The sequence below is a fragment of the Hyperolius riggenbachi genome, chromosome 1 (assembly GCF_040937935.1).
Source record: "Hyperolius riggenbachi isolate aHypRig1 chromosome 1, aHypRig1.pri, whole genome shotgun sequence".
Taxonomy (NCBI): Eukaryota; Metazoa; Chordata; class Amphibia; order Anura; family Hyperoliidae; genus Hyperolius; species Hyperolius riggenbachi.
In genome coordinates, this window is record NC_090646.1 from 302334070 (window position 1) to 302358069 (window position 24000).

Below are 24000 nucleotides of genomic sequence, written 5' to 3' on the forward strand. Positions count from 1 at the left end.
ACCCACATGCAAACACCACAACACCAAATGTACAATCCATACTTTGTACCTAGCATTCCTCCACTGCATGACAGTCCTGTTCCCTACCAGTCCTCATTTGAGCTAAACATAGGTCAAGGAAGATTTAATTTCATGCCTTCAAGATCAATGGTTAGTTCTGCATCACTTGCTACCAGTACTCAACCCACAACAAGCCGTTCCAATTCTGAAAGTACAAATCTAACATCTTTTAACATATTGCAACCTATTGTTAGGAGTACAAATGTAACTGAACAACAAGAATCAGGAAACCGATCTTTTGACATGTCTGAAATTTAGTACAGCATACAACCCCATTTCTGTACTGATACCTTACTCTTTGAATGTAAACTGTCATTACAGATTGTTCAGGAACATTTAGTTTAAAACATTACAACAATGTAGTTTCAAATATAGCAAAGTTTTTGTGGGAAAAAGATTTGTAGAGTTCTTGATTATGCATTGTGAACATGACTGTTGTTTTTTTTTATTTTGCTGCCATGGTGAAGGGGAACAGTATGCAGGTGTCAGCATGCCAAAACTTTACTGTACTGCATATGGAAACAGTGCAGAATAGAGCAGGTTTATGCTGCTCAGGCCCACTGTTTTCCCATGCAGTACACTTCTGTATCCCATGCTGGCACTGGGATAGTGATCCACTTCACCATGGCAGCCAAAACCAAACACACGATCACAATGCATATACAATATTTAAACAAACAAAAAAGGACAATATACTGCATAATGTAATTATACGTACCGCAACGTGATCAGCAGACGTTCTGTCGGAGTCACACTCCTGCGGAATTTAGTATCCTTCAAATCCGCCTCCAACAATGCCAATAGTCGATCAAAGCTGTAACAAAAATTGTATTGTAGTGAATACAACAAAGTTTGGTTTCAGAAGTTCTTAGTTTATCTTTTTAACACTTTAAAATTTGCATTGTGATTACTACAGTAAATTAGCACTTATTTTACACTGCAAGTGTGTAATAAAGAAAAAAAAAATAAGTATAAAAAATATACTTTAAAAAAAGTTAGGAACGTTAATGTTTACAAGTGAATTGTTTGCACTTTACTTGTAGCACAATTTTTACTATCTATACATCTAAGATGTATCTTGCACTATCTAGTGTTCAAATTTGGTGTTTTTCTACTTGTACTATTTAAAACAAACATTATTTTCCATGCTGGAACAAAGTTAAGTTTACAATAAAAACATGTTCAAAAACCTAACTTTAGTGAGATACTATTATATTTATATTAAAACATTTGTATAAGTACATATGTGAAATCTAATATGTCAGACAGAAATGACAGTTGGGGGAACTAATCCTTATGATTATCACAATATGCAGTGCTGTCACTTTTAACAATCTACACATACTATACAACCCATAAGGAAACATGTAAGGCAAGAATCCCTTCCCTAAAAATTAGCAGTACAAATCACAATAACCTAAGAGGTCACAAATATTGTATAAGGTACATAATGTATGAAAAGATCATCTTACCTTTCAACAGTCATTCTGGCATATCCAAAGAACTTCTCTGGATGCTGCCGCAGATCCCTGTATAGCATCCAGAATTGTCCTTTCTTCTGACAGTCTTTCAGAAGAGAATGCACCTAATACCTCCTTTGCCGTCCTCTCTTGCTCAGCACAAGAGACATTAGGATCATGAAATTAATTCTTCAACAGTCTCACCAAACACCAAAATACTCTCTGTAAAAGCAAACTCCTCACAAAAAAACACCAAGAGTGTCAGTGTGCTTTCTCTTTATATAGTGAAAAAGGGAAGGCTTAAAATGTGGCTCAACCAATGGTTTGGCATCACAACATATTTATTTATCCAATTGGAACATGTATACTTTTCTAACCAATGACAAGGAGTAATTTCATATGTAATCACTTCACAGTAACATTTTTCAAAAGAACCACCAACAACTTCAACCAATCAAATGTAAGCCTTCAAAAATCACTAATCACAAAACGTAGCATTCAAAAGTAAAAATCAGGGGCGCATGCGTGGGGCCAGCGTGACTAGATGCTAGTGTGCTTAGCTCCATGCCTGATCGGGGTGAAAACGGCATCTAACAGCTGAGTAATTCAAACTTGCTCCTGAAGCTGGTAACTGTCTCCGGGACATGTCCACTCGCAGACGGACCAAAAAAGGCAAAGATACGAGCAGCCTAAGTGGTTCCCTACTGGACTTGTTTTCTTGGAGCCAGAAGAAGGCAGCCTCAAAGATGGCGGATGCAGCCTCCACCTCCTCACAGCCGCCAAGTCCCTCTCCGGGGAGCTAACCACAGAGTGTCCAGGCCTCCCCACCTCAACTCTATAAGCAGGATCACTCTGCCCTCCTGAACTCAATCCACAAGATCCTAAAAAAGAAACTAGACTCCGCTGTTTAGAAGTATCAATGCACAGATATGAGACATGGGGGCAAAGTCCATGTGGTGGATGAAAGGCTGGATGGCTTTGCGGATTCCCAAAAGGAGGATATGAGCCGACTAGATGCCCACGACATCAGAATGGAGCAAATGGAAGCAAGACAGGAGGATCAGGAGAGAATAGAGCCCGCCGATCCAATATTCGTATAAGGGGGATTCCGGAATTGTTCACGGACCTGAAGGCCGCTGCAACCAGCCTATTCTCAGCCCTGATTCCGCAAATAGACCGCTCCCTGCTACACCTGGATAGAATCCATCGAGCACTTGGTAAGCCTCGCAACCCAGAACTACCACGGGACGTGGTCTTAAAGTTTAACTACCACGAAACCAAAGAGCAGAGTATGGCGGCAGCCCGCAATCTTTCTCCGCTACCCGGAGTCCCTTCTATAGTACAACTGTATGCAGATCTTTCTTCATTGACTCTACAGAAAAGGCGACTTCTGAGACCGATTGCACAAACCCTGATAGCAAACTACATCAGATACAAGTGGGGCTTCCCATGTTCTCTACAATTCCCCCTACAAGATAATAGCTGCAAGATCACGCCTCCAGAGGAAGGTAAAAGAACCCTGGAAGTAGTGTTGGGCGAACAGTGTTCGCCACTGTTCGGGTTCTGCAGAACATCACCCTGTTCGGGTGATGTTCGAGTTCGGCCGAACACCTGACGGTGCTCGGCCAAACCGTTCGGCCACATGGCCGAACTAAGAGCGCATGACCGAACGTTCCCCGAACGTTCGGCTAGCGCTGTGATTGGCCGAACGGGTCACGTGGTTCGGACCCGAACGCACTCTGATTGGCCGAACGGTCACGTGGTTCGGGTAAATAAATACCCGAACCACGTCATATCTCCGCCATTTGTCTGTGGGTTTAGCTTTGGGTAGGCAGGCAGGGTAGTTCGCGCTCCAGCCACGCTAGCCAGGGTCCCCCCTGTCATTGTGTCACTGCTGGGAACAGTAGTACACCGCTTGCTCAGCCACACTATATAGCATTCTGTTTACTGCCACTCTGTGTACCTCGCTCAGCCACACTATATAGCATTCTGTTTACTGCCACTCTGTGTCTGCTGGGAATAGTAGTACACCGCTTGCTCAGCCACACTATATAGCATTCTGTTTACTGCCACTCTGTGTACCTCGCTCAGCCACACTATATAGCATTCTGTTTACTGCCACTCTGTGTCTGCTGGGAATAGTGGTACACCGCTCGCTCAGCCACACTATATAGCATTCTGTTCACTGTTCTGTGTCTGTTTGGAATAGTGGTACACCGCTCGCTCAGCCACACTATATAGCATTCTGTTTACTGTTCTGTGTCTGCTGGGAATAGTGGTACACCGCTCGCTCAGCCACACTATATAGCATTCTGTTTACTGTTCTGTGTCTGCTGGGAATAGTGGTACACCGCTCGCTCAGCCACACTATATAGCATTCTGTTTACTGTTCTGTGTCTGCTGGGAACAGTAGTACACCGCTCGCTCAGCCAGAGTATATAGCATTGTGTTTACTGCCACTCTGTGTACACCGCTCAGCCAGACTATATACCATTGTTTACTGACACTCTGTGTACACCGCTCAGCCAGACTATATACCATTGTTTACTGACACTCTGTGTACACCGCTCAGCCAGACTATATACCATTGTTTACTGCCACTCTGATTCTGCTGGGAACAGTAGTACACCGCTCGCTCAGCCAGACTATATAGCATTGTGTTTACTGCCACTCTGTGTACACCGCTCAGCCAGACTATATACCATTGTTTACTGACACTCTGTGTACACCGCTCAGCCAGACTATATACCATTGTTTACTGAAACTCTGTGTACACCGCTCAGCCAGACTATATACCATTGTTTACTGCCACTCTGATTCTGCTGGGAACAGTAGTACACCGCTCGCTCAGCCAGACTATATACCATTGTTTACTGACACTATATAGCAGACTATATAGCATTGTGTGTACACCGCTCAGCCAGACTATATACCATTGTTTACTGACACTCTGTGTACACCGCTCAGCCAGACTATATACCATTGTTTACTGCCACTCTGATTCTGCTGGGAACAGTAGTACACCGCTCGCTCAGCCAGACTATATACCATTGTTTACTGCCACTCTGATTCTGCTGGGAACAGTAGTACACCGCTCGCTCAGCCAGACTATATACCATTGTTTACTGACACTCTGTGTACACCGCTCAGCCAGACTATATACCATTGTTTACTGCCACTCTGATTCTGCTGGGAACAGTAGTACACCGCTCGCTCAGCCAGACTATATAGCATTGTGTTTACTGCCACTCTGTGTACACCGCTCAGCCACACTATATAGCATTGCGTACTCTGCCAGTCAGTGTGTATATTGCTGGGATCAGTAATACTCCACTCACCGTCAACCACTATATGAGCTCAACATGAGTTCCCCAGAGACCTCCGCTGTGAGCAGCACTCCCAACAACAGCAACAGCCAACGCCCCACGCAAGCTATAACATCCACCCCAGCAGCCAGTGGTCAGCAGCAGCCCTCCCCGGAGGAGAACGTTGTGTCCATCAGTCCGTCGCCAGAGCGATTAATGAGGGCTGCCATTGAGGAGATGATGGGGCCTGATGTGGAGGAGGAGGTCTGGCTCAGGCCAGCATCCCAAGTTAATGTTGAGGACGATGAGGGGTCTGTGTCTGGGGATGTTGGGGTGGCAGAGGTGGTGGGTGGGTCAGACTCAGGAGAAGAGTTGTATGATGAGGATGATGATCGGGACCATCTGTATGTGCCTCAGAGTCCGACCCCGGAAAACATGTTGTATCGTGTGTTTAGGTACTAAAATCTGCGTTCCCTCCCAGTAGTGTTGGGCGAACAGTGTTTGCCACTGTTTGGGTTCTGCAGAACATCACCCTGTTCGGGGTGACTATATAGCAGACTATATAGCATTGTGTTTAATGCCACTCTGTGTACACGGCTCAGCCACACTATATAGCATTGTGTTTACTTCCACTCTGTGTCTGCTGGGAACAGTAGTACACCGCTCACCCGCCACTGTATAGCATTGTGCTCTGTGTCACTGCTGACAATAGTGGTACACCGCTCACCCACCACTGTATAGCATTTCTGTACTGCCACTGTACTGCTGCCAGTCAGCGTGTACTTTAAGGATAAGTGAAATGAGGAAGAAATCCGGTGAAAGAGGGAGGGGCAAGGGAAGAGGTGTTTCCCCTGACGGTTCACGTACAGGCCACAGGGGAGCACCCAAGAAAACCCACTCAATACTGCCCATGTTGTCCAGGACAACAACCCTCACAGATCCAAAAGAACAGGACCAGATAATTACTTGGATGACCTCTCAAGCGTCCAGCAGTGGGTTAAGCAGCACCAGCACATCACGCACGAGGTCCGAGTCCTCAGCCAGTTAAAGTCTGGGCTTTCTTTGAAGACTGCACTGAGGATGTTACCATGGCGATTTGCAAGGTGTGCAAGACCCGCCTGAGCAGGGGGAAAAGTATTAACAACCTCTCCACCACCAGCATGAGCCGCCACATTCTATCCAAACATCCCACTCTGTGGGCAAACGCGGCAGGACAGGGTACCACCAGCAACACTGCCTCCCTTGGGTTCACCAGACTCACCACCAGACCCGCCTCAGCAGCAGCAGTAGCCCAGCCATTGCGTGGTTCACAACATTCACAAACATCAGACGATGCTGACACTGTCACTTTCCGGACTAGTGCTCTTGAGGTCTCCCAGTGTTCATCAAACACAACAACCAACAGCCCTTCGGTGTGCAGCGCTACGGTTGAGTTGTCTGTCTCTGAGATGTTTGAGCACAAGAGGAAATTGCCAGCAAATGACCCCCGGGCCGTGGCAGTAACAGCCAGCCAGCATAGCCAAGCTTCTGGCCTGCGAAATGCTGCCATATCGAGTGGTGGAGACAAACAGCTTCAAGGGCATGATGTCAGTGGCCATCCCACGTTACGTGGTTCCCAGCCGCTACCACTTTGCGCGCTCTGCAGTGCCTGAGTTGCATGAGCACGTGGTCAGCTAAATAACCCGAAGCTTGAAGAATGCCGTTGCCTGCAAGGTTCACCTCACCACTGACACCTGGACGAGTGCGTTCGGCCAGGGTCGATACATCTCCCTTACCGCGCACTGGGTGAACCTTGTGGAGCCTGGCAGCGATTCCTCACCTGCTACGGCGCGGGTGTTGCCCACGCCGCAAACAGCTGGATAACAACAGCAGCACCTACCTCTCTGACTCCTTCTCCTCCAACGCATCTCAAAGCTGTACCTCATCCGGAAATGCTAACCCAGCACCAGCAGCAGTAGGATCGTGGAAGCAGTGCAGCACAGCTGTTGGCATGCGTCAGCAAGCGTTGCTGAAGCTGATCTGCCTTGGGGATAAGCAGCACACAGGGGAGGAAATTTGGAGGGGAATAAAGGAACAGACGGATTTGAGGCTGGCACCGCTGGACCTGAAACCGGGCATGAAGCTAGACACCTGGCACGAACTGGCAATGTACGCAATAGAGGTGCTGGCTTGCCCGGCAGCCAGCGTTATGTCGGAACGCTGTTTCAGTGCTGCCGGAGGCATCATCACAGATCGGCGTATCCGCCTCTCCACAGAAAATGAAGACCGTCTGACTCAAATTAAAATGAATCAATCCTGGATTGGAAACGACTACGCAACACTCCTGGACCCCAACCAAGTAACATGACCGATGAACATCTGGGATGGTTTAGCGTTTCCGGTCCCTGTTTATTGAACCTCTCATCTGTATTACATTTATGACTGCATGGCGGCAAAAAGCATTGCTGCTATATCCGCACGCTTTTTGTCCTCATGCAAGGCCTGGGTTGTTGTGTCTCACAAAGCGTGGCCTTCTCCTCCTGCGCCTCCTCCTGTTCCATCACGTGTGCTGCTGCTGCTGCTGCTGCTGCTGGGTTACCGTTGCCGGTCCCTGTTTATGGAACCTCTTATCTTTATTACATTTATGACTACATGGCGGTACAAAGCATGCTATCCGCACGCTTTTTGTCCTCATGCAAGGCTTGGGTTGTTGTGTCTCACAAAGCGTGGCCTTCTCCTCCTGCGCCTCCTCCTGTTCCATCACGTGTGCTGCTGCTGCTGCTGCTGCTGCTGGGTTACCGTTGCCGGTCCCTGTTTATGGAACCTCTTATCTTTATTACATTTATGACTACATGGCGGTACAAAGCATGCTATCCGCACGCTTTTTGTCCTCATGCAAGGCCTGGGTTGTTGTGTCTCACAAAGCGTGGCCTTCTCCTCCTGCGCCACCCTCCTCCTGTTCCATCACGTGTGCTGCTGCTGGGTTAGCATTACCGGTCCCTTTTCCTGGAACCTCTTATATGTATTACATTTATGACTGCATGCCGACAAAAAGCATGTTACCTGTGCAAAGAAAACAGACATTTCCCGCATTTAAAAGACAGTTTTCCCTTTGAAACTTTAAAATCGATTTTCTCAAAAACTATAAGCTCTTTTTGCTAAATTTTTTTTCCTCTTGTACCCACTCCCAAGGTGCACATACCCTGTAAATTTGGGGTATGTAGCATGTAAGGAGGCTTTACAAACCACAAAAGTTCGGGTCCCCATTGACTTCCATTATGTTCGGAGTTCGGGTCGAACACCCGAACATCGCGGCCATGTTCGGCCTGTTCGGCCCGAACCCGAACATCTAGATGTTCGCCCAACACTACCTGGAAGCTGCGAACATCCGGGTCAATACGGTTGTTCTTCCGGCGCTCTCTCCCGGGCCACAGCGACCGGAGAGAATCTGGCAGCCTGCTGGTACACGTTCTGCTTCCACTTCGGGCTCTCCCTCATCCTCCCCTAGATAAGTACTATATTTTTGTTATTGCCAAGTTCTTCTCTTGTCTTTTCACCATTTTATTAAGCCTGAGAACACTTTCATAGGACCATGTCACTTTTTATGTGAAACACCTAGCTCTACGAAACTCAGGCTCTACCGTTGTGAGAATCCTTTTATCCTTAGTTAAAAGAACGTTTCCCAGAGTTGCAATGTGAGACCTGGAGGCATGATACACTGTACTCCCCTCTACTTCTGTGTATCACACACCTCTATATTACAGTCTGCATAAAGGGAACTTTATGAGGTGTTTGCATACATACGTTGGGTACTTTCGTGCTTTTATTTAGTAAAATATGATGACAGTGGCTGGATAGTGTACTGGTTAAGGACACTGCCTTTGACATGGTAGACCAGGGTTCGAATCCTGGCTAGGTCAAGTACCTATTCAGTAAGGAGTTCAAGGCAAGACTCCCTAACACTGCAGGGTGGCCTCTTGAGCGCGTCCCAGTGGCTGCAGCTCGAGCGCTTTGAGTCCAACAGGAGAAAAGCGCTATACAAATGTTCAGATTATTATTATTATTATTAATAAACGTGCGTAATAATTTCTGGAAACCTACTCTTGTCAGAATTTTAGCGGTTTTATTTATGCAGGAAAAGTCGTCATATGTGTATTTTTACGTTTTAATGTTCTATGCAAAATTTAATTTTAAACTGTAAAGTTAGAGCACTTTTTTAAAAATATTCCAAGCAGTGAAACTCCTAATTGGATTATTCTAGTTACAAAAAGCCAGAACATTCTGGTTTATGTTAGTGCGTGGCCTTGACATTTGAAAGATGCTTCTGTGTAAAAACTGGGAACAATATCTTATTTTGAAATTAGTGACGGCAGCAAACATGTTATGGTAGTTCATTGTGACTTTTATAAAATGTCAGATAGATAAAGCATTTTTAATCATAAGTTTAATATTACACTGCCATCTGGCGTTTTTTGTAATCCTTTATAAGTTTATAAAATTAATGATTTCTTCATAAAAAAAAAAAATATATAGAATGAAATTTAGATAGCTGATCAGTATACACAATATTTGATTATTCTTTAAGGATAGTACAGTGTTTAAATAAGTATTAATTTACTGTAAGTCTGAATACTGTTGGTTACAGGCCTATGTATTTTGGTGGGTCAAGATGGCCGACAGCATTTCAGAAAGAAATGGGTATACCTCAGGCCAATTAAGACACAGATGTCATAATAAGCAAACAGCATGGAACATAGATATCGGAGAGGTTTTTAATTCTGGAGACCCAGTGTCTCATGACAGTTCTCTTATCGGGAGGTCATGATGTAGTCAAAATGTCTACCTGCGTGCGTACCCAATTAATTACGATATCACCCTCATTAATTTAAATGTTAAACACTCCAAATGACGTTAGTTCTCACAAGATAAGATAATTAAGGAGTTTATAAACAAAAAGGTTATGGATATTTTAAATGTCAACTATTTACAGTATTTAAAACAAAGATAGCGAGCTAGGCATGGAAGTTTCAGCCAATCATAATCTGGGATTCAGGGAAATTCCAGATTAGGCAGCCATATTACATCCAATCACTATAAAAGTAGGAGCTGAAAGCTCATAGTTTGCAGAAGCCCAATAATCTCCTGAGAAGACACATGAGGCAGAAGCTACCTTCCCACACGTGGTTCTAGATGCTGAAGAGATGGCGCTATAGCAAGACGCCACGGCACACAGGGCTCCGGCTCTTTTTCTTCTGCTGCCCTTCTCCCCCGTTGTCCACTCGTCTTTCTGGGTGGGATGGATTCCTCTCATCCAGGGGACACAGGCAGGCCAGGCACCGGCAGTCACGAACAGCCACTCGGTTTGGGATAGGGCCGCCACCCACGTGGCTGGCCGCGGATCCCCATGCATGCCCATCTCCTGCTCCGCACTCCAGCAGCACCCGCCGCTGTGGCAACCCAGGACGCCCAGCTACCACGACTGGGACATGGCCGGGTGCAGGACACCTGAAGCCAGGCGGGAGGTCACGGGAGGCCGCTCGTTTTGAGATCGGGCCGCCTCCCTCGTGGCCGGCTGCGGACCCCCGTGCACGCCGCTCCTGCTTCGCCCTCCAGCGAACCATCGCCGCTGCCAGCGACAAAGGCAGGCCAGGCGCCAGCGACCACGAGGGGCTGCTTGTTTTTGGGACCGCCTCCCCTCCCCAGTGGGAGGCGCTCCACCTGTGCAGCCATGGAGGACCAGGCTGCCGCTGCTGAGCCTGCCGCGGGAGCCGCTGCTGCCTTTTATCACAGGTAACGGTTCTGGGAGCCGCAGCCAGGAGGTCCAGGCAGCCGCTGTCACCCTGCCAGGACACATCTACCGGGTCGGGGGGGCCGGAGGAAAGCACAGCAGCACAGCAGTGGTCATCACAATCATCACCAGCCCCCTTCGGATTATCGGCTGGGGGGGGCGCAGGCCAGGGGCTAATTTTTGCAAATCTGTGTGGGAGCCGGGACTGTTATGGACCATGTGGACTGTTTAACAACTATGGGGACGAAGGGTCTCTATGTCTATCTCTCACTACATGTGGGGGGGTCTGGAGGGCTGCAGGGCAGAGAGCGCCGCTCAGTTTGTGGCTGGCAGCTCCACTCGACATAGCTCTTGGACAGACCCCTCTGGTCTTTCTTGTCTTTCTCTCGTCAATGTGCAATGTGTTTTATGTAAAGGTATGCTCTGAGGAATGCTTAATGTTTGTCTACTGTATTGTTTTTTAACATGTGTAATGCATAACGTATGTTTACTGTACCATCACCGACCCGGTTTGTGCCAAAAATAATTCCGGGTACAACTCACCGTTGTACTTGGCGAAATAAATGATTCTGATTCTGAAGAGATGACAGAGAAGGGGTAATATGCTTAATATTCTGGTGATTTACTTTATTAATTTTTCAGCATTAAGTTTTGTTAAGATGTTAGCAAGAAGTTTTTTAGAAGCTATTTTTTATGCTATTTCTTTAAGACGATTACTAAAAGTTTTACACAGCTATCGATGCAGATGAGACTATTTTTGATCTTATTCTACATAACACAACTGTTATATTCTTTTTTGAATGTACTTGGAAGATTGATAAACGCTTGGCTATAAAGGCCTTGATAAGATGGAATACTGTTAGAAGAAAACACTACTTGGAACTGTTCATATGTTGTATATATGCTGTATGATAAGCAAAATACAATTTTTTATATAAAATCCTATACGGAGTGTTCTGATTCATTTCAAGGTATACCGTCAATCTATAATTACTGTTATAGAGGGTTCAGACCCCACTATGCCGGATTTATATGATAGCAACGCTTTAAGGGCTGATCCTTTACTGAGTTACAAATCATGAAAAAGGCAAGAACCGCTCAGGTTTTTGACCCTGACAGTCTCTGGCATTATCATTACAAATCCTATATACATCCAAGGAACTGTTCATCACTGCATAGAAGGTTACACCTTGTGCTACCAATCAGCCCTACTCATTCTGGAAACTATGTTTTGGGGCACTAACTTCATAATCCATGTAAACACTTAAGCAACAAACTTGCATAGAACTACGCCTTGTGCTTCCTATTGGAATAGCTCTATTCTGACAAACTTAATCTTATGATATAATTTTGATAATTATGCATCTGTAGCCTGTTATATTACTGCATTCATAGATTTCCTTTATAAGCTCTATATATGCACGATTACACCTCTGATTTGCTTACTTATGCTTTGTTCATCAAGTTCCACGATTGAGTTTCTAGATAGTTTCCATAGCATTCTCAAAATTGTGAAAACCAAAATTAGCTTGCCTGGTAATGCTGTTTTTAATAACCCTCCAGGACAGGTGCTACATATGAGATTTGGGCTCCGCCCTCAACAGGAAACACAAAGAACTAGCTCTCTATAAGTTCCACCCCTCAGTATTCACCTGCCAGTACGTTCCAACTGTCCTGATACCGATTCTTCTTTCAAACAATTTAACAAAAAACTTGCATGTACATAAACATCCGTATAAACACACAGAAATATATGCTTCAGTCAATATTATACATAAATATATATATCAAAATGGGTGGGTCACCTGTCCTGAAGTGTTATTAAAAACAGCATTACCAGGTAAGCTAATTTTGGTTTTTTCAAATAACCCTCCAGGACAGGTGCTACATATGAGATGATATGCAATAAATACCAACCTCAGGGCGGGACAACAGCCTGAAGAACTTTTCTTCCAAATGCCTGTTCTTCTGCTGATAAGCCCAGTCGGTAATGCCTAATGAAGGTGTTCACGGATTTCCAAGTTGCTGTCTTGCAGATATCCGTCGCTGTTGCTCCAGCTCTATAAGCCCAGGAAGTTGCCACTGACCCTGTTGAGTGAGCGGTTACCTCTCTAGGACTTTGAACTCCTTTCGATTTGTAACTGACAAACAAAAAAAACTAATAACTAGAGGTTCTAATGCTAACCTCTCATCCAAGTATAGTGATAAGGCTGCCACTTGGATCTTTAGGGTACTCAACGCTAGATTTTTGTCAACGTATTCTTGCAAAAAATTCTAACACTGTAGCGAGCTTATTGGATCGGAGTCCTGTCTTTCTCTTCCATTGACAAAAAGTTTTCCAATAGTTTTGATATATTGCTCTAGTGACTTTCTTTCTACTTTTAATTATATTCTCTGTCACTGTCAGATAACCCTCTATCTTTTAAGATCTTCCTTTCAGAAACCAAGCTGTCAATCGAAGATTCGAAATCTGAGTCCATTTGTCTTTTCTTTTTGAGAAGGATTAGTCTGTCTGTTAATGGCATTGGTCTGTCCACCAGCATCAACTTAATCATTGGATACCAGATTATTTTCAGCCAATCTGGTTTAATTAATATTAGATACATTGTTGTCGATTTCAGCTTCTGTAATACTATTGGTAACAGCGGTATTGGAGGAAATGCATAGGATATTTGATAATCCCACATTTGAGCCAAGGCATCTACTCCCGAAGCGCCTCTTGGGTCTAGAGAGAAGAACTGGCGGCACTGAGTATTCTCCAGATTGGCGAATAAAATCGATCTGTGGTTGTCCCTACTTTTTCGCTAACAACTTGAACAGTTCAGGACTTAGCATTAGTTTGATAGTCTCTTCCTGCTCAACAGATCCACCATGTTGCTTAATGAACCCTTTAGGTGAACCACTGAGATCGATTGAAGATTGTCCTCCGCCCAATCTAGCAGCTGCAGTGTCAAATCAAGAAGTTATGATGACCTGGTACACCCTTGTTTGTTTACATACATCACTACTGTTATATTGTCTGACCTGATCTTGAACCTGCTGGTCTTTTAACCTGTATTTTGCATGGTCTAGGGCTCTCTTCACTCCCAGATGCTCTCTGAAATTTGAAGATTGGGTCTTAATCTGCTTTGACCAAGTTCCTTGTAGATATATCCCATCTATGTGGGTTCTCCCAAGAATACTTGCGTCTGTTAACACTTTTGTCATCTGAAACTACCATAGTCGTCCCCGAGTGACATGGTCTGCTATTATACACCAACTGAGTGATTGTTTCACCGGTGTTGGAATAGACACCATGCGGTCTAAAGCTGCATGACTTACTTTCCAACTGCGCAGGAGCCGTTGTTGTAATATTCTCACGTTTCAATCAAGGATGGTCGTAGTCAGCCAACTTTGCTACGCTGGAACTACATGTGGTTTTACTCAATTACACTTCGCCAAACTAGGGTTGAGAATATCAAATATTCGTTTTGTATGCATCACGTAGACTACGCATCAAAATACGCAATTACGCGTAGTGTGAAGCGTAGTGTGTGCGGATGCTTGTGCTCATATGCAAAACATTTTACGCATTAATTTCTCTATAAATGCTTATACCGGGACTTCTTCAATGCATACATTCCCCTTTCCCCTGCGTAAATTTGTAAGCATACAATCGCACGCCGAAAATTAGACGCAAGAAACGCATTCGTAGTTCACTACGCAATACACACATCAACTACGCATAGTGGGCTTAAGCTACGCGTAGCAGTACTTCACTACGCGTAAATTCGTAAGCGTTTTGAAACTTGACCTCTGAACTACGATGCGTAGATGCAAACTATGATGCGTAAATTCGCACTGGCGTAGTTTCTGCTCATCCCTGGTTTCAATGCCCAATACACTGCCGGTGCTGTGGATTTCAAAAATCCTATTAGACTCATCACTTGATTAACTGTTACCATTGATTTTTGCTGGAAATTTTCCACTAAGGCATGAATCTTGACTAACTTGTCTTGTGGAAGAAATAATTTCGAAGCTATGGAAATTGATTCTGAACACCAAGAACTGAATAACCTGTGTCGGAATCAAATTTTATTTTTGTCGGTTCCCTAACCAACCTGCTCGTACCAACTGCTGGATAACAAGATCTCTGATGTTTCCACTTCACAATACTGTCTGTCACTACTAAAAGGTCGTCTAAGTATGGCATTATCATAACACTTTTTTAAACGTAGGGTTCCCACAATTTCTGCCATTACTTTTGTGAAGAGATTCTGGGTGCTGACGTGATTCCGAATAGGAGCAGTAGCAGACCATGCTTTAAGAGAAAATTCAACTTATTTTCTGGGTTTTTAAGGCCGCCTTAGACCTTGAATGATAACTCATTCACCTTCCAACCTGACTAAATGCAGCATCAAGTTTAGAGCATGAATCCCCAGGCTTAGCGTCTTCCTCAGAAAATGGAAAACGCCTTTTCAAACCCTGAGGCTACTTTCACAGTGGGACGTTGCGTTATGATGCAACGTTACAATCGCAACGCAACTTACAACGCAACGCCCCCAAAAAGTTGCATCGCCAGTTAATGGCTCGTATTGTCGAATACAGTATGGCCTACAGGCAATGAAAACTATGCTTCTAAGTCATTACTGAGCATGTGCAAACCGTCTAACAATGTGTATAACGCACAGCATGCAGCACTAACAATGCTATACGTAACACACAAACCCAACGTGTGCACTGTGAATGTCCCACAGACTTAGTATTGCTGTGCGTTAGTCTGTGTCGAATCATTTATAACGTGCGTTTTTTAATGACGCACTGTGAAAGAGTACTTAGATACAAATAGTCTTTTATCCGTCTCTTTCCATTGAGCTGTGATTACGTTTTTAATAGAGGAATCTGAACTGGGAAACATAACTGCTCACATGGTTCCATTCCTGTGTATAGCATGTAAAAAATAAAAAAAAAATTGCTTTTTTTTTTTTTTGGTGGTGGAATATCCAAAGTTGAATGAATTGCCTTCAATAATTCTCCAGTTTCTTCCAGCAGCAAACTTAAACTTTGAGGACTTTACAATCTCCTCTGCTTCACTCTGTACAGATAAGTCCACAGAAGATTTGGAATCAGGATTAACAACTTCCTGCTCACTATCATCTTCCTCTTCAGAAGAGAGTATTATTCTAGCAGATTTCCTTATTGCTTTCTTACGTTTTGTAGATTGAATTTAAGCAGTCTGAAGCAGTTGTGAGCCTGAAGTAGAAGGAAGGCTTTCTCTAAAAGCTTTAAACGTTTCCACCATTTCTTGCCTATTGGATAACAAACTCCTTGCAAGATGCTGTAGTATCTTCATTATTTATGCTTAAATGCATTTTTGACAAGATACTTTAGGCCAGTCTAAGGCCTCTTGCACACTGCATGCATTTGCAGTGTGCAGGGAGCCCAGGGCTTCTTTCCCACCAGGACATTGTGTTTTAGGGAACGCTATAGGTTGCATAACATACCCCTAACGCAACGCCTGGTGGTGCTGGAGGAGGACGCTACCAAGAACTGCGTTATGCAGCTCTTGGTGCGCCTTTTTTGCGCTGTGCGATGCGGAGACCACGTGATCCGCATCACGTGGTCCCACCAGCCAACTTCCACACAGAGCGGCCACTCCAGGAAGTAAACACTGCACATCACAGTGTAGTGAAAATTAATTAGCCATGTGGCTGGCCGGAGGAGACCTCCTCTTCCAACATAACTGCGCATGTGCAAACAGTATAACGCGGCTTAGCCGTTTATAACGCACAGCATGCAGCACTTTTGTCTTTACCTGCTGCATTACAATGCAGCCCATTGATTTTTCATTGCTGTGCGGTGGGCTGCGTTTACAGGCTGCACTAACGTGCACCTGTAACGTCTAGCTGTGAAAGCAGACTAAGGGCCTGTTCAGACTATGTGCGTTCCTAGACGTTTTCAGGGAACGTGTCTGGGTACCAAAAACGCATAGAAACGGCTCCTAATGCTTTTGAATGGGCTAGTTCACATGTATGCGTATGAGACGCATACGTTTCTCATCCGCATTGCTGCACGCAGTTCTGTGCGTCATGCATAGAAACGGACGCAATGAAAGTCTATGGACGTGTATCAAAAATGCGTACTATTGCGTTTTTAGCGTCCGTTTCCCTCTGCGGTTCCCATAATTCTTTTTTTTCCCCTGGGTCACGTGTGTGTGCAAAACGCAATAGAATACGCATTAGAACGCAAGAAAAACGCATGCGTTTTTCAACTTGCGTTTCTTTGAATTTATACGCGTTCTACAAACGCAGCAAGTATGAACAGGCCCTTAATATAATTCCTTACTACAGAGAAGGCAATTGCTGGACCCATCAGAGCTATCAGTAGGCTCAATAGCATCCTGAAAAACATGCAAATGATGATTTAATCAATTAAGTCTGCTAACCAGCATGCATAAATACTTAACATGCCATGAGATAGCTATTTGGCATAATCAGTAGAGTTGGGCCGAACGGTTCGCCTGCGAACGGTTCCATGCGAACTTCAGTGGTTCGCGTTCGCGTCCCGCAGGCGAACCTTTGCGGAAGTTCGGTTCGCCCCATAATGCACATGGAGGGTCAACTTTGACCCTCTACATCACAGTCAGCAGGCCCAGTGTAGCCAATTAGGCTACACTAGCCCCTGGAGCCCCACCCCCCCTTATATAAGGCAGGCAGCGGCGGCCATTACGGTCACTCGTGTGCTGCCTGCGTTAGTGAGAGTAGGGCGAGCTGCTGCAGACTGTCTCTCAGGGAAAGATTAGTTAGGCTTAACTTGTTCCTGTCTGGCTGCATACCTGTGCTGTGAACCCACCACTGCATACCTGTGCTGTGAACCCACCACTGCATACCTGTGCTGTGAACCCACCACTGCATACCTGTTCTGTGAACCCACCACTGCATACCTGTTCTGTGAACCCATCACTGCATACCTGTTCTGTGAACCCATCACTGCATACCTGTTCTGTGAATCCATCACTGCATACCTGTTCTGTGAACCCACCATTGCATACCTGTGCTGTGAACCCACCACTGCATACCTGTGCTGTGAACCCACCACTGCATACCTGTTCAGTGAACCTGCCACTGCATACCTGTTCTGTTCAGTGGACCCGCCACTGTATACCTGTTCATTGAACCCACCACTGCATACCTGTGCTGTGAACCCACCACTGCATACCTGTTCTGTGAACCCACCACTGCATACCTGTTCAGTGAACCCGCCACTGCATACCTGTTCTGTTCAGTGGACCCGCCACTGTATACCTGTTCAGTGAACCCGCCACTGCATACCTGTTCTGTTCAGTGGACCCGCCACTGTATACCTGTTCTGTGAACCCACCACTGCATACCTGTGCTGTGAACCCACCACTGCATACCTGTTCTGTGAACCCACCACTGCATACCTGTTCTGTGAACCCACCACTGCATACCTGTTCAGTGAACCCACCACTGCATACCTGTTCAGTGAACCCACCACTGCATACCTGTTCAGTGAACCCACCACTGCATACCTGTTCAGTGAACCCACCACTGCATACCTGTTCAGTGAACCCACCACTGCATACCTGTTCAGTGAACCCACCACTGCATACCTGTTCTGTTCAGTGGACCCGCCACTGTATACCTGTTCAGTGAACCCGCCACTGCATACCTGTTCTGTTCAGTGGACCCGCCACTGTATACCTGTTCAGTGAACCCACCACTGCATACCTGTTGTGTTCAGTGAACCTGCCACTGCATACCTGTTCTGTGAACCCGCCACTGTATACCTGTTCTGTTTAGTGAACCCGCCACTGTATACCTGTTCTGTTTAGTGAACCCGCCACTGCATACCTGTTCTGTTCAGTGGACCCGCCACTGTATACCTGTTCAGTGAACCCGCCACTGCATACCTGTTCTGTGAACCCACCACTGTATACCTGTTCTGTTTAGTGAACCCACCACTGTATACCTGTTCTGTTTAGTGAACCCACCACTGTATACCTGTTCTGTTTAGTGAACCCACCACTGTATACCTGTTCTGTTTAGTGAACCCGCCACTGTATACCTGTTCTGTTTAGTGAACCCGCCACTGTATACCTGTTCTGTTTAGTGAACCCGCCACTGCATACCTGTTCTGTTCAGTGGACCCGCCACTGTATACCTGTTCAGTGAACCCGCCACTGCATACCTGTTGTGTTCAGTTGCGTATCACAATGAAGCAATGACCGGCGCCTAGATGAGTGTCTCGGGGGGCACACACACGATAATAAGGTCGTTGCCTCATTGTGGTCAGACCAAATTTGATCAGCTGGACAGTCACTGTTCTGTCATTCAGCTACATCAGCCAGGCGACCATATGGGCTGTAAAGCCACCAAAACCTGCACTCTCGCCATGGTGCGCACCAGTCCAGCACGGCCGTCACTACACAAACAGCTGTTTGCGGTGCGTTACACGGTGAGTTTGGTGTGTCAGTGTGAAGCAGTACCTTAATTACACTACCTGATTGATGTATACACATGCAAGATGTTTGAAAGCACTTTAGGCCTGTCATTTAGCATTCAATGTGATTTCTGCCCTTAAAACGCTGCTTTGCGTCAAATCCAGATTTTTCCCGGGGACTTTTGGCATGTATCCCACTCCGCCATGCCCCCCTCCAGGTGTTAGACCCCTTGAAACATCTTTTCCATCACTTTTGTGGCCAGCATAATTTTTTTTTTTTTCAAAGTTCGCATCCCCATTGAAGTCTATTGCGGTTCGCGAACTTTAACGCGAACCGAACCTTCCACGGAAGTTCGCGAACCAGGTTCGCGAACCTAAAATCGGAGGTTCGGCCCAACTCTTATAATCAGTAAAACCCAGACTTAGCTCCACTCATAAAGCTAGGCATATATATCAAGTATAACAGTGAAACTTAATTCAATTTCAAAGTTTCAAATTCAAGTAAATTAAATGATAATATAAAAATCATGCTGCCCATTCAAATGCAAGATGCATGTGACAAATTAAATGTGCACAGAACACATTTGCTGGGACAATTAATCAATTGATTTTGTCCACCTGCGTGCACAAACCTCATGATGAAGTTATCTGCAGCAAAGTTATAAAATCCAGCAGTTTAAGTAAAGACATGAGACCATGCTTAAGTTAAACACCCATAAACCAAACAATTTGGGTAAATAAACATAATGCTGAATCCATGGGCAATAGTAGACAAAAGACTTTCTACAACCATCAGCGCTGTAAGAAACTAAAAAAAAAAAAAGATCTTCCCCTGCGCCAGGTTTAGGCATAGACCTCAGAATCAGACGGGCAACCATCCTCCGATGTCCGCTGCCACTTACTTGGTCTGCCGTCCTCTGTCTCGTGTCCATCTCCACCAAACACCAACAGCGGTGTGGGGAATGGACCTCTCGGCGTTCTGACAGCTGCGCGTACCGGATCTGATGTCCCGTAAGGGTGGAAGTGTCGTGCTCACAGCGCTATTGCCCTTGCCTCCGCTCTGGACACGCTGAGAATCACACTACCGCCAAAGGAAGTCACCTTTCCGCCTCCGCAAAGTGAAAGCTTCCCTCCGACGCGCGATCGGTCTCCACCATGCTGCCTCAAACACCGTCTCTCCTTACATAGCTGACCTCCAGCATGATTCAGAGATCCACTACCGTGGAAAAACAAGGTACACCCCCAGTAATCCTTCCAGGACAGGGCTACCTATAAAAGTTCCATGGCCTCAGCACTCCCTGGCTGCTGACCATATCTAGCTGTAGAGAGCTAGAGGCTTCCCGGGACAGGAAACACAAAGAACTGGCAGGTGAATACTGAGGGGTGGAACTTATAGAGAGCTAGTTCTTTGTGTTTCCTGTTGAGGGCGGAGCCCAAATCTCATATGTAGCACCTGTCCTGGAGGGTTATTTGAAAAAAAAAAACACCTAAGTGCCTAACTAGAACTCTAATATAGACACTATTACTCTTGTATTGTGACCCTTGGGAGACAACACCCTGTCACAGACCATGAAGGTAGACCCCTACCCCAGCCTGCTACACCAACACTATAACACCCATTCTTCTTATATCAATCAATAAGAACCCTCTTTTTAGTGAAGTGTTTTATAACCGGTTTGTCTTAAATTTATGAGCCGTTCCCCGAACAGGTATACAGTGTTGTCCCCCACAAACAGCAGTTTTAAGGGGTCATACCTTGATCCCCCCCCCCCCCTATACTGCTGCCGTCCACTGGGATGTTTGTCATATCTTAGTGGATACCTTATGGTTTGTTGTAAATGTGTTCATTTTGTTCTCTACACCCATGCCGGCTCAGAACAGTTAAATGTGCTTACGCAATGTATTGTTAACTTTACATTATGGAATCCTTAAAATTGATCTCACTTAATGCAAGAGGCGTCAACTCACCTGTCAAGAGGAGGAAAACCTTCATAGCCTTGCTTTGACACCAGCCTGATATAGGTCTCCAAGAGACCCATTTTATCCCTGCCTCATGCCCAAAATTTTTCCATATACTATACACTTCGGTCTATCACGCTCATGCCTCTAAAAAAACAGAGTCATGATTTTAATAAAAAATACTTTACCTTTGACGGTTAACCAGTTAGATGTTGATCCAGATGGTTGCTATCTTGTTCTGAGGGGATCTCTCTGTGGTAAAACATTTTTAATAAACGGTTATGCTCCTCCAGATACAGCGTTCCAGATATTCAAGAAACCCTCGATATTGGACCAAATACCAGGTTTGTCTGGTGTGGTGACTTCAACCTAACTCTAAACGACACTCGATAAATCTAAGCCCTCTCCAGACAAACTCACTAAAATGCAGAGACACTCCCTTTCAGACGATGTTAGAAAATAATTTCCTGACAGATGTTTGGAGAGAGCTCAATGGAGGTAAAAAAGGCTACACCCACTTTTCTGATGTGCATCATACATATGCGAAAATAGATCACATCCTGGTCACATCTTCACTGGTCCCTAGTGTTCAGTTCTTGAGACAGATCCCTACTCCATTATCCGACCATGACATATTATTGTTAAGCCTTGACCTTAACACCAACCAAACCTCTCACCCCTGGTGGCGCTTAAAGAGGAACTCCAGTGAAAATAATGTAATAAAAAAGTGCTTCATTTTTACAATAATTATGTATAAATGATTTAGTTCGTGTTTACTCATTGCAAAATCTTTTAAATACCGGATTTACATTCTGACATTACATGGTGACTTTTTTACTGCTGGCAGGTGATGTAGCTGCTGCATGCTTTTTTTTACAGTTGGAAACAGCTGTAAACAGCTATTTCCCACAATGCAACAAGGTTCACAGACAGGAAACTGCCAGGAGTACCACGGTCCTCAGTTTCTTGTGGGAGGGGTTTCACCACAATATTAGTCATACAGCGCCCCCTGATGGTCTGTTTGTGAAAAGGAACAGATTTCTCATGTAAAAGGGGGTATCAGCTACTGATTGGAATAAAGTTCAATTCTTGGTCGGAGTTTCTCTTTAAATGAATCTTTAGTTATTAATCAAACAACTCGAGCTGCAATTGCTGATCGTATAACAGAATACTTTACATAAATTATTTTTATTAGAGTTATATAGCGCCAACATATTACGCAGCGCAGTACAATAAATAGGATTACAGACAATGATAACAGGGGTGACAGAACAAAACAGGTAATAGACAATAGATACAACAATACAGGTAATAGCAATAAGATACACAACCCAATGCAGATAGTAGTACAATGCCAGATCATAAACTGGAGTGGTAGTGGTAAAAATTACAAGTTCCAAATGATGTGAATCAAATATCACCTGTAACTCTTTGGATGGCCCACAAGGCAGTAATTTGAGTTTTTTTTTTAATCAAAACAGCTTCTCAAGTTAAAAAACGTTCCCTAAAAAAGCTAGATAAATTGCAATTTAAATTACTTAGACTGAAGCGCATCCACCAACAGACCCTATCTTTATATCTACTTAAACAAATACGAAACACCCGCCAGCAACTATATATTAATCCTAGCAAAATCAATAAAACGAATGCTTAGATTCACCAAAGCAAATTATAGATATGCTAACAAACCAGACTCACTGTTGGCTGCGAAACTTCGGCAGCAACAAAAACGTAATACTATAAATAGAATTAGAGCATCTAATGGCCACATTACTGTTGACCCGGACGTGATCTACAAAACATTTCATGAATATTACGCTAACCTTTATGCTAACCAGAAACATAAAAGACCACTGGACATCCCTGATTTCCTTGCCTCACTACCAATGCAGTTAAAGAAATTAATCTACCCTTCACTGAGGAAGACGTAGAAGTAGTTATCAAAAAAATCAAAAATTACACAAAGTCCCTGGCCCAGATGGTCTAAGCACTATCTACTATAAAAAAAATTGCCCCATCTTAATTCCCTACCTAACCAGATGCTATAACACTAAAAGAACTAAACCCCTCGCACGCTCTGAATTTTGTCCAAAACCGGAAAGAGACCATCTTAATACTAAAAATTATAGGCCCATTGCTCTACTCAATCTAGACTATAAAATCTTAACACGTATCTTGGCTAAACGTATAAAAGTTCTTCCACATTTAGTGGATAAAGACCAGGTGGGCTTTGTACCTTATCGGCAGGCTTCGGACAATGTCCGCAAAACACTGAACACTAAACATACTTCAACATGCAACCCAATCAGGACAACAGGTAGTGTCATTGGCCTTGGATATTGAAAAGGCCTTTGACACTATCTCCTGGACAAATATGACAAATGTCCTGACCCGAGCAGGCCTTCTTGGGCCTTTTATGGGCAGCACGGTGGCGTAGGGGTTAGCGCTCTCGCCTTGCAGCGCTGGGTCCCTGGTTCGAATCCCAGCCAGGGCACTATCTGCAAAGAGTTTGTATGTTCTCTCCGTGTCTGCGTGGGTTTCCTCCGGGCACTCTGGTTTCCTCCCACATTCAAAAAAACATACGGATAAGTTAATTGGCTCCCCCTAAAATTGGCCCTAGACTACAGTACTTACACTACATATTATAGACATATGGCAATGATAGGGATTAGATTGTGAGCTCCTTTGAGGGACAGTTAGTGCCAAGATATATATATACACTGTACAGCGCTGCGTAATATGTCGGCGCTATATAAATACTAAATAATAATAATAATAATAATAATAACAACTATATTCGACTCCAAAAGCGTATCTTAAATTACCAAGCTCCTCAATGAATCCAATTCTAGTCCGGAGAGGAACTCGCCAAGGCTGCCCTCTTTCTCCAGCAATATTTGCTCTTGTAATGGAGCCATTGGCAGCTGCTATCCGGGCGAATCCTAAAATTCAAGGCTATAAATTGGATGGAAAGGAATATAAATGCAGTATGTTTGCGGACAATGTC

General features: G+C 44.6%; 1 protein-coding gene across 2 annotated transcripts in view; it reads right to left on the reverse strand.

Annotated features, from left to right (window-relative positions):
- Window positions 1-24000, reverse strand: part of TJP3 (tight junction protein 3) — a 628414-nt gene that overhangs the window by 531686 nt on the left and 72728 nt on the right. The window contains exon 2 of one of the 2 annotated variants that reach the window (XM_068233794.1): window positions 779-874. The exons of the other annotated variant lie outside the window; for it this stretch is intronic. The gene's annotated coding sequence lies outside the window, so the exon portion shown is untranslated. The remainder of the gene's footprint in view (window positions 1-778; window positions 875-24000) is intronic. 2 annotated transcript variants of the gene reach the window in all.